Source organism: Atta colombica, unplaced genomic scaffold (genome assembly GCF_001594045.1).
Source record: "Atta colombica isolate Treedump-2 unplaced genomic scaffold, Acol1.0 scaffold44, whole genome shotgun sequence".
Lineage (NCBI taxonomy): Eukaryota > Metazoa > Arthropoda > Insecta > Hymenoptera > Formicidae > Atta > Atta colombica.
In genome coordinates, this window is record NW_017259533.1 from 508,422 (window position 1) to 519,737 (window position 11,316).

The window sequence follows — 11,316 nt, forward strand, 5'->3', positions numbered from 1 at the left end:
CTTAGTTTTGTTCGCGTCGCACGCTCCTGCCATAGTTACTCACCTGCCATTCTTACTCACTCTAATGAACACATTGAGAATGAATAGGAGCTATGATAGGAGCGACTCGAACAAACATCTTATGTTCTACCGATAATTTTATATTCTGACTGATGTCATTTTATTTAACATTGGAACTAATTTTAAGATATTTATTTTAAAATTTCTTTTCTTTTTTATATGAGCTCTTTATCAATGAATGTTTTTTCAGACTATATATTATTTTAACAAACTGATTGCTTTTTGAATCTCAAATTTCATACAACCGATATTACATTTTTTTCATTCTGACTGATAATACTTAGTATTGAAAATATTTATACTAACGATTTTTTTTTATGCCTTTTATTAACAAATGTTGCTTATTTTACTTTCTATTATTGTTTGACTGTTTTAACTATTTTCATCAACATGAACTTTATATATTAATCAACTTACTGCGACATGTCCATAGCGAGTTTTCTCTGTATCATCTTGCGCACAATTACAAAGATGATCTCTATTGGACACAACAGCAATATTTTTAATATTGTTGCGATAACCATAGTAGGTTATTTTACTATCTTTTTATACATCCAGCTGAAGTCAGTTCAATTAAAAAAGTTTTTATTTTCGTAGTTTGTAATTTTTAGTTATAGGTTGTTGTTATTTCAAATATGTTTATATAATTAATTTATTGAAAGTTTTTACATGTCTAACATTGATAATGACTCGATCGGAGTCAAAATGCCATTTGTTTTATATCCATTTCTATTTATTTTTGTTTTAATTTGTATTAATGCTTACTAATATATTTTAATTAATACTTACATTTTTGTGTTTTCACTTGGTTTGTAGCCCTTCTTAATATATATATATATTTAAGTATAATATGATAATTACAATATGAACAATAATTTTTGATATTATCTTTGAAGTTCTATTATTGATGCGTCTTTTAAATGTATTCAGGCTTATTCTATTAAAAAATAATACAAAAAAATAATCAAATATATATGAAAGTAAAATTCTATTGTAAAGTAAAATTCTATTGTATTATAAGATATTACATTCTGTGATACAAAAGTATGGTCAGCAGTTCTTTTAAAGAAACCGAATGTATTATAAAAATTAAAGTAATATTTTAAAAGTACATTCACTAAAATACATTTACTTATTAATATGATTCAATTATCATTATTAAGAAAATAATAATTACGTAAAAGAGAAGTTTTTAATTTGCTGGAAAGTACGATCGCAGTATTTCTTATATTGCAAATTCTTATATTGCGCTCCTGAAATACACATCCGCGCGCGATTCAGCGGTTTGGCCGTTAAGCGTTGAGCAGTAGTGGAGAAAAAATAAGCAGTGCTTCAGCAAATCGGCTCGAAATATATAACTAATTTCGAACACTGATTCGGATAATAAGTTCTCAGCACTGATCTAGATAGTCTTCGTATTAATAAATATATTATGTGATATTAAAGTTTTTCACTAAGGTTTTTTTCAAAAAATAATTAGAAGATTGTACTATTTTTCATAAACAATCCTCTGCCGAGGTGTCATTTAATCTTCAGTTTTATTTCATTAAAAATATATTTACCTGATTGACTTAACACTCTCATCAATCATCGGTGTTACGTTATGGTCCCACTTTGATGGGACGTATGACTTGTCCTTAGGGAAGCTGCTCCCTTTAACGTGATATTTATCCATCAATGATAATATAGGCTGTCTGATGATCAAACGAGATAAAATCCACCTAGATTGCATCTTAAAGGAAGATGCAATGTTATCTTGCGGAAATCCATTCAGCAGCGCTTTAGCTGTCAAAGTGTGCATGATAGGTACACCCTGGATATCGCCACGTTTTCCATGCGCTATAATTTTTTAATATCATATTTATAGTACAATATTAATAGTTAAATATATTCGTATAAACTATTCAAATACTTATTATTATTGTTTAAATAAAAATTTATTACTAAAAAACTTACTTAAAAAGCTTATTACTGTTTAAATAAAAAAATATTTACTATTATTAGAACCGTTCAACCCTTCATGGTCACTAGTGTAGGATTTGGGTAAAATATATTTATTCTTTCGGTGAGATTTTACAACGACGAACACAAACAAACGTATATAATTCTTTAAGTGACGGAACTGAGTATTCAACGCAACATGCTTTCTAAACGTAAACACAACAATGGCCGCCTTCGCCTTTCGCTGCGCGTGCAGTCGATCTCTCTCGGTCTAATCACGCTTGCTCGCGACATTTGCGTTCCCTATGAGGCATCAGTTGAATGACCTTCAAAAATCTGGGATAATTTCCCACATTCGGCCATTCTGACTAATCATGCGTCTTGCATGATACAATATAAACTCAAATTTAATTATGTTTTACATACGTGTAATAAATAAAAATAGTTTTATAAAATTTAGATTTATCGTATACTTAGATTTAGTCTTACTCCCATTTGATATTACTTATATTTAATGTTGCTTATATTACTTAATGTTACTTATATCTTAATATTTATTAGGGTTTGATATACTCTGCACAAGTAGATATATGTATTGGCCCTTCGTGCTCACTTTAACAACGTATGTATCATTCGATTTAGTTTTTTGAATGCGATATGGACCTAAGTATTTCGCCCCTAACTTCTTATCTGAACCTGAGTTCACTTTATAACCACTAAATCATTTACGTTGTATTTATTTGCTGGTTTATGCCGAAGGTTGTACGTCTTACAATTTTTATTTCTTAACTCATCGCGCTCTACTTTAAATTGAGATTGAACTTCCTGTTCTACTATTTCGCGTAAATTTGAGATCAGTTTCTTCACTCCAAATAACAAGTCAAAAGGCGTAATATTGATGCTGCCAAATAGAATTTAATATTTTTCGTTGTAATTTTCCAATGTGTTTGAATCATTTACTAGGATTCTCAATTGTTAACTTGGACAGAATCGATATAATTATAATATTCTATTCACTCTTTTGACCTATCCATTCGCTCTAAGTAGTCTAGTTGTAATTGTCACATGAATAATCGCAATAATTCAATAATTTGCAATAATCGCTAAACTCTTTGGACGTAACTGCCATTCCTCTATCAGTTAATGTAAGTCGTTCCGAGGACGGGGCGAACATGCCATCTCACCCATAAAGGTATATGCGACAAACTATTCCAAAATCTAGTGAAGCCGCTCTAAGAAGGGCGGAATAAATTTCCTAAAATAGCCTGACAATCCTAAAAAGCTTTGAAAGTCTTTTAATCCTTTCGGCTTAGGGAAATCAATTACTGTTTTCATTTTCTCGTGAAGGGTATATTTTACCGTCTTCTACCACATGACCTAAAAATTCTATGAACCTCTTCATAAACTGGTATTTTTTAAAATTGATTATCAAACCGTATTCGCTAGCAATTGTTAATACTAATCGTAACCGATTCAAAGCCTCTCACACTAGTGAATCAAAATTTTGGGAGTCTCGCGTGATATCAACATCTCTGTGCTGTCAACATCTCTGCTCGCCACTTCGTTCGGATTTTGCCTTACTGCTCAATTTTCCGCTTTCTCGCTTGTGACAAGTGCTGCTTATACTTAATAATTCACTGTATATTTTCGCGTCTTATTGCAGCCATAGATATTTATTGTAATATCTCTTTTTTTTTAACCGTTGGCGAATGCTGGTCGGCAGAAATGTATTTTTTTAAGTGAGTAATATGACTTCCGCATCTCGTTATTTCGTTGTATGTATTGCGTAGTTTTGCGTGCTCTTTCATTATCTATCTGAAATATTCTATTATTATATAATAATTTCATAATCACGTAATTCTATAATCAAATCTAGCCGTTATATCGTTATTGATCACGTTTGTTGTGATCATGTTTGTTGTGTATTGACAATGTCATTCATTTCTGCTTTTTATTTGAAGGATCACAGATATAAATAATTATTCTATTAAAATACTGCTTGCCTTGTTGTGTGATCCTACGCGTGAATATGTTTCTTAATATTGTATCTAATATCATTTATTCAAATATGAGTTAATCGACGTGCAGCAAATTACGTGAAACGCTTTATTTTGCGTAAGCGTCCATGCACTTTTTGTGATGCTGACAACAATGTGCGCCTCTCTCATGCTTGCTTTCCTATTATTGCAATTGAGAGTGGATCGTTACCTCGATTGAAACTACTGCTGCCTCCTCTGCTGATGGTGTCACGCTGCCTTTTCTCTCGTCTCTGCCTGACAAGAATGATGATTTTTTCTTCTCAGATGTCTTCTGATGTTTTATCAACTCTTTCTGAAATTAAGTCTTCCTTGTATACTTTAACAAAATTTATCTCCTTATTAAAACACAAAATTGCTCGAGTACAATATCTTAGTCTTTTAGATTGACTTGAGTCAGTATTGGAGGTTTTTAATGTTAAATGATTGAGTTTGATGGAATACTTCAATATCTCGGAGACGTCGAAGGTGCGACGAATCGATTGACGGCGGCAACGATCGCCGATCTGATTACTATGGCTGTAAGCCAGGTCATTGTTGAGGAGCACTGCGCTAGACTTGAGGAGGAGGCATTTTCTGGTGCGATGGTTCTCATGCCCTGGTGAATGGACTGCCTAATTTTGAGCGCATAGTTAACGAGCAGAGGAACCATGAGTTCATGATCTGCCAAAGATCTCTTCAGAAAATTGCATTGAATTATATCAAGAACATCCTCCTTTGATGTGTTGGTCTTCATCTAATAGTACGAGCTTTTAGGATTCCTGATAGGCACTTGTCCTCGTCTCCACTTATTGTCAAATTCACAATAATAATGAGGCGCAATGATCTAATCGCCAGGGTTTAAATTCGGAGAGATGAATTGGATGCATTTGATATCTGCTCCTTCCTGCCTGATAGGATCTCTCTTCTTAAGCAGATTACAACATCCGAGCGATGCACTTTTGCTGAGACTCATTGACTGGCGGAGGCGCATGGCGTGAAACGTGTGTAGGTGATGAGGAGGAGTAATACATATTTTTGTGTTAGGGATAATATTCCATATCGTTATACCTTCCTGGAATTACTTTTCTCTGTTCTCAAGACCACTATCCGCTTCCTCTCATCTCGCTATTTTCGTCTGGTATAGATGAATCTACGTGACTCCTCGCAGAGGCATTTCAGTCTTCGCATTCGGGGACGAGTGGCTCTCGTAATAGCAAATTGCGTGTTGCACATGTTAATGTCAGGTCGTTCCGTATGTTATATTAGTAAAGGACATTATCACCTTCCACCATTTGGATGTTCTGACCGTCGGGGAGACTTGGTTGCGGAATTTGGTCGACTCTGGAGCTGATATTGATAACTATGTGCTCATTCGCTTGAACAGATCTACAGATCATTGTGGGACAGTATCGTGTTGTACATCTAAAAATTTCTCCAATTCTTCCCGATTAGCTCAGACGTTCCGTCGGTAGATACTTTCGTTGATATCGTTCAATCTTTTCATCTTGTCCGCGGTGAGATGGCGGTCGTGCATATATCGCCCCCCTGGCTCACCGTCTTCTTGTATTATATTGAATGCCTAACCTGTGCGGCATATATAATCGACGCGATTGTATGTCTGGGCAATTTGAATGTCAACATGCTCAGTCAAATGGATTATAAACTCTTGTTTGATATCGCGTCGCTGTTTTCTTTAAGGCAATTAATTAGTGCTCCGACTCGTTCAATACGTAATTCGGCAACCATCACAGATCTTATTTTTGTCTCTTCGAGTATTAATATGATTGAGTGGTCAGCGATGTAGTCAGTGTAAGTGACCATTTTATTATCTATGCGACGCTAGTTATTCCGCGTCGCGATACGATCGTGTATCTCTGTCACATAATATTTACGCAATCAAGCCTAAGAACATCGAGCATGAGTTGAGGCTAATAGATTGGTCTCTTTTAAATGCAGCGTCGTCATATATGTTGATGAAATGATCTCTCATTTTACTGCCTCTCTCATTGCTGTATTTGTATAATTATAGGCGTATTCCTCGTCTTCCTGTGCCATGACAAATGGTGCAGTTCGAAGGCTCATTGAGCTAAAGATACGTGCCCTTGTCAAGTATAGGTGAATATATTGACAGCGTTATAGAGACCTGAATGATATGAATAATATTGTTCGTCACGAGAAAAAGTTCTTTTTCTCTACTTCCCTCGCGTCTAATTCCACGCTCCAATTCTGGAAGAATCTCAATGGTCCTCCTCTACTACTATACCTTTGCACCTTAGAAACTCCTCCTTTCCCTGAATAATTATTTTGTTGATGCTCTACCTTCTTCATTTTATTCCTCTAACTCTTTTAGTTATCTTCTCTCCTCAACTTCTCATGTTTTCGAAACCTTTAACTTTGCTCCAATCACGCCCGGCTTCTTTCTCTTCTTTTGGAAATGCTCAATTGTTCTTCCCATTCCTAAAATTCATAACTCCTCTTCTCCTTCATATTTCCGCCCTATCTCACTTTCCCATTTCCTCTCAAAGCTGCTTGAACATATCTGCTTCTCACAACTGAATGCCTTTATCTCAAATTTTAATATCATCTCCTCCTATCAGTTAGGTTTTCGTAGATCTCACAGAACACGGAATTACTTCACATCTCTGACATCGTGTTTCAAAATTTTGACAGTAGTTGCTTTATTTATATCATTGCGTTGGATTTCACAAAGGCTTTTGATACCATCAACCATGACCTACTTTTAAACTCAAGCTGCTATGCGATCTCCCATTTGGTCCTTTCGCTAATCTGCTCTTTCCTTACAAACTACACGCAGCAGGTTTATATGATTCTTTTTCTCTTTTCTCCTCTCCTCTCTCTACTGTATCTCAGGTTTTATTCTCGGTCCTTTACTTTTTAATATTTTCGTCTCTGATTTGTCTATTATTTCTCTGTCCTCCGAGTTCTTTATGTATGTAGCTGACATAATTCTTCTCAAATCCTTTCATCCACTTGATGCTTTAACAGCTTATTCTGCTTTAAATAAAGATCTAAAATCTATTGCCGAATGTTCCATTAATACGCTGCATCTAAATTCTTCTAAATCATCCTTACTAATTGTCGCTTTAAGATTATCCCGTATTGTTCTAAATTTCGTTCCAATTTTTCGCTCCTTCCTTGTTATTAATTTTTGGTATTCATGTTGACTCTTCATGAATGTTCGAGTCAAGTTTTGGGCTGTTTACTCTATGTCTATGTTTTTTTTATTCCCTTCGCCACATCCTTTCCTGTTCTCAATAATTTTTTACTTTTCAATTACTCGTTACTTCTTTATTTGATTACGTCGATGTCCACGTTCCGATTTTTAAGCAACAACTGCTAAATCATATACAGCGTATCCAAAATTCTTGCCTCCGCTTCTCCTATTGTATTCGTAAATATATATGACCAATAAATACGATCATATATCTCCATATTACTAGAGAGTTGATTGGCTTAGAATTGGCAATATTTTATATTCCACCTGTCTCGTATTTTCTCTCCTTCGCTAAATATACTCCTGTATATTTGCACCTCCTTCAGTTGAACTCTGAGCTTCATTTCACTATTAATTTTATTGTCACCAGATATCAAGATTATCTTTCCTCATACATAATTCCATTAAGTTCCGTGCTGCTTTATTTTATATCAAATATTTCAATTTTCTTCTTAGCAATAAAAACTTCTCCTTCTCTATCCTTCTTTCGTTCCGTTGCCTCACGTTCCATCACGTCATTCACAGTTTTTAAACTGATATAACCGTGTGTGTGCGCGTGCATGTGCATGCGTGTGTGCCTAATCATTTGCAAACTACTATAGTCTATTACACCATATTTTATGCCTATTGTATCATATCTATTATATCTATTATATCTGTTATATGTAGTCTTTTCATAAAGCTTTGCAATAAAGTAAATTAAATTAAATTAAATTAAATTAATATGAAATACTAATAACCCGAGCAATCTCATACAACATTGAAGTTTTCAGAAATATCTCAGAAATGTTTCAACTGAAAAGTGAAACATTTTTGAGATTTCATAAAAGTTACGAAATATATCTGCAACGTTTCTGAGAACAGCTCTAGAATAGCAAAATATCGCGATTCTTGCATATGAAACTTTGCTGAAAGGTAGTTGAAATGCAATGTCGAATCGTATCTAGATATCTAGATACTTTAGTTGTACCTAACAATAAGTGCATTATCTAGATCCTTACAAATGGAGGTACCTGTATCCATATCTAGTTAATTTTTAGTATAGATATATTTTTTAAGTTTTAGGTTCATAATAATATAGTACAAGCTACATCTTATTTTATATCATATTGGAACTTAATTTTTGATTATTGTATTATATCATCTTTCTTCTCTAATTCTTAACTTTATGTAAGTGCTTTCATTTGCTTCACCGCCTGGGAGAAAAAGAGCTTTATAAAATTATGTAATATCATGTGTACAACTTTGCTTCCGCCGTTTTTTTTCCGAAATTCGAGGCTTTATTGTAAAAAACTGGTTATATTTTATGATTCATTTATGATTCAAAGTATTGTCCATCGCTGGTCACTACTTTCTCCCATCTTTCGGGTAGCGTACGAATCCCGCGTCGAAAAAACTGGTCATCTTTTGAGGCTACCCACGAATCGATCCAATTTTTTACTTCTTCATAAGATCGGAAGTGCTGAGCCAGGCCGTGTGCCATTGATCGAAACAAGTGATAGTCAGAGGGAGCAACGTCTGGAGAATATGGCGGGTGGGGTAGGACTTCCCATTTCAACGTTTCCAAGTATGTCTTGACCACTTTCGCAACATGGAGTCGAGCATTGTCATGCTGCAAAATCACTTTATCGTGTCTCTCATTGTATTGCGGCCGTTTGTCTTTCAATGCTCGGCTCAAACGCATCAATTGCGTTCGATACCGATCGCCTGTGATTGTTTCAATCAGTTTTAACAGTTCATAATACACTACGCCGAGCTGATCCCACCAAATACAGAGCATGACCTTGGACGTCATAATCACCATTATTGAAGCGTTGAAACTACTCACGACACGTTCTTTCACTAATAGCGGCCAACACATAAGTATTTGAAAGCATTCGATGAGCCTCAGCCGCAGATTCTTCATATTGAAGCAAAAAATTAAAACCTCCCGCAAATGACGAGAATTTGGCTCGTAAACTGACATTTTCAATTGAGAATAACTTTATGATGCAGACACAAATCGACTAATGTTTCTATGGGGTTATGTTGATAGATGCCCAAGTTTATTGTATGACGTCTATGATCTATTTATTTCGACCACCATTTACCGCAAAAGCCATCTATAGGAAAACGGTGGAAGCAAAGTTGTATACCTATAACAAAAGAGAAGGGTCAATAAGATGAATATTTGAGTCTATCACCGATCAATCTCAAAATGTGTCTTTTTATTCTTCTTCCAAAACTCAATGAAACGATTTTTTTCAAAAATGATCCGGAGAAATAATCATTTTTAAGTTTCCATTTCACATGGGTTTTTTGCTTTAGAGCAAGCATCAAGATGCGTTTCATATTCTAAATATTGTTCGCGTAAGATAAGAAATATTTAGAAGTACATTTCATGAATGCAATAATTTACTCACGAAATCACATCGTCAATCGTCATTCACTGCATTTCCGAAATCTTCATGTTACTGAGGAGTTCTTATATATATTTACCGTTTGCCGATTTTTTCAAATTTATAATTCTTAAGAGTAAATAGTTTTTAAATAATGCGATTGAGTTGTTAAAACCATATAATGATTTTAGAAACAAGAATACAATTTTAAGAATATACTTTGCACAAATTTATTTATTATTGATGTTAGTGAACATTTATAATTAAAGAGAACATTTTATACATGAAAGTAAATAGTATTCAAGAATAAAAATATACGTGTATCAGGAATTCATTTTTTTTTGTGAAAGTATAATATATAAGAATGGATTTTAGTATTGTGATCTGACGATCATGATCTTAGCAGCCGCCGCAGTTGAAAATACAATACCACTGCAGTAAAAATCAAACAGATTGCGGTGCTTGTAATCTTAAATTTATTGTCGCATTTGTCGCGGGTTGCTGATCCGCCATCGCTCCTGATTGATTGAAATCATAGATAAATAGGAGGAGGATCGGACTATATGAATTTTTGAGAATTCAATCTTTCGAGAGAACGCGAAGAAGCAGTTTATTATCGCGACGCGAGTTTTGTACTTTGGCTACAGACAGTACAGGTTCAGCTCTTGAAGTTCTGTTCTTTGTACTTTATACAAGCATTTTAACATTGCGAGGGTAATAATTTAGGGTAATAAGCGTTGTCGCAAGTTATCGTGAACCAGGGCTTTAGCCCTAGGCGTGTTCGCGAAAAGTGTCCGATCACCGCGACCCAGGACAAGAGTCTCCAGACACTGTCGCGAGTGATTAACAATAAGTGTTTTAACACTATTAAGCGTTCGATAATACCTATATTGTGTACGATAAATTAATAAACAATATCAAAAACGAAAATACAGTGTTGATATCACATTGATGACATACAAACATAATTTAATTATTGTTTAAATATCAATTAAATATACCGTTAAAAATGTTTCATGAACTTTTAATATACAATGATAAATGATATTTAAATTACTCGTAACTGAAACAATATTTAATATACATGTTAATGTACATGTTAATGAAATTAAATTCAAGTAAATTAAAATATATAAGTGTATTGAAATTTAATATACTTTTAATATATAGAGATAAATAATATTTCAATTCACTGTAAATTAAGTAAACTTTAATGTATATTTTAAATTTTGGCGATAATTGTGCAACAAACCCATCAACTGTTTTACTGACACGCATTTGTGTCGCGTTGTATCGAGGTTACGATCATCGTGAAAAGTGCTACGTTTATTAATGCGTATTGTGAATGTAAGTATATCAAATATAATGTTGATTCTATTATACAATTAGTCGGTAGTCGGTCTTACGTCGATGAATTGCCATGAAGTTGGTTAATAATCGACTTATACGATTAAGACCGTAATTTTCTTAAGTCTGGCCAAATTCGACTTTATTCCTTCTCATTAATCGAGCTAAATGACTCGCTGTATAATTAACAGCTTGTAAATGTAAAAAATCGCAATTACGTATTTAGGTTAAGGTTAAAATTTGATTTTTGACTACCGACTCATTGTAGACGTTCAATGTTATATTCACATTGATGAATTTACATTCTTATATTCTTATATTTATTATATTATATTAT

The 11,316-nt window shown here is 33.9% G+C and overlaps 2 pseudogenes; one reads left to right on the forward strand and one right to left on the reverse strand.

Annotated features, from left to right (window-relative positions):
• Positions 1-473: 473 nt before the first annotated feature.
• LOC108691244 lies at positions 474-1,861 on the reverse strand (annotated as a pseudogene).
• A 2,598-nt stretch (positions 1,862-4,459) lies between these two features.
• The window catches only part of LOC108691238, a 65,359-nt pseudogene continuing 58,502 nt past the window's right edge, over positions 4,460-11,316 (forward strand).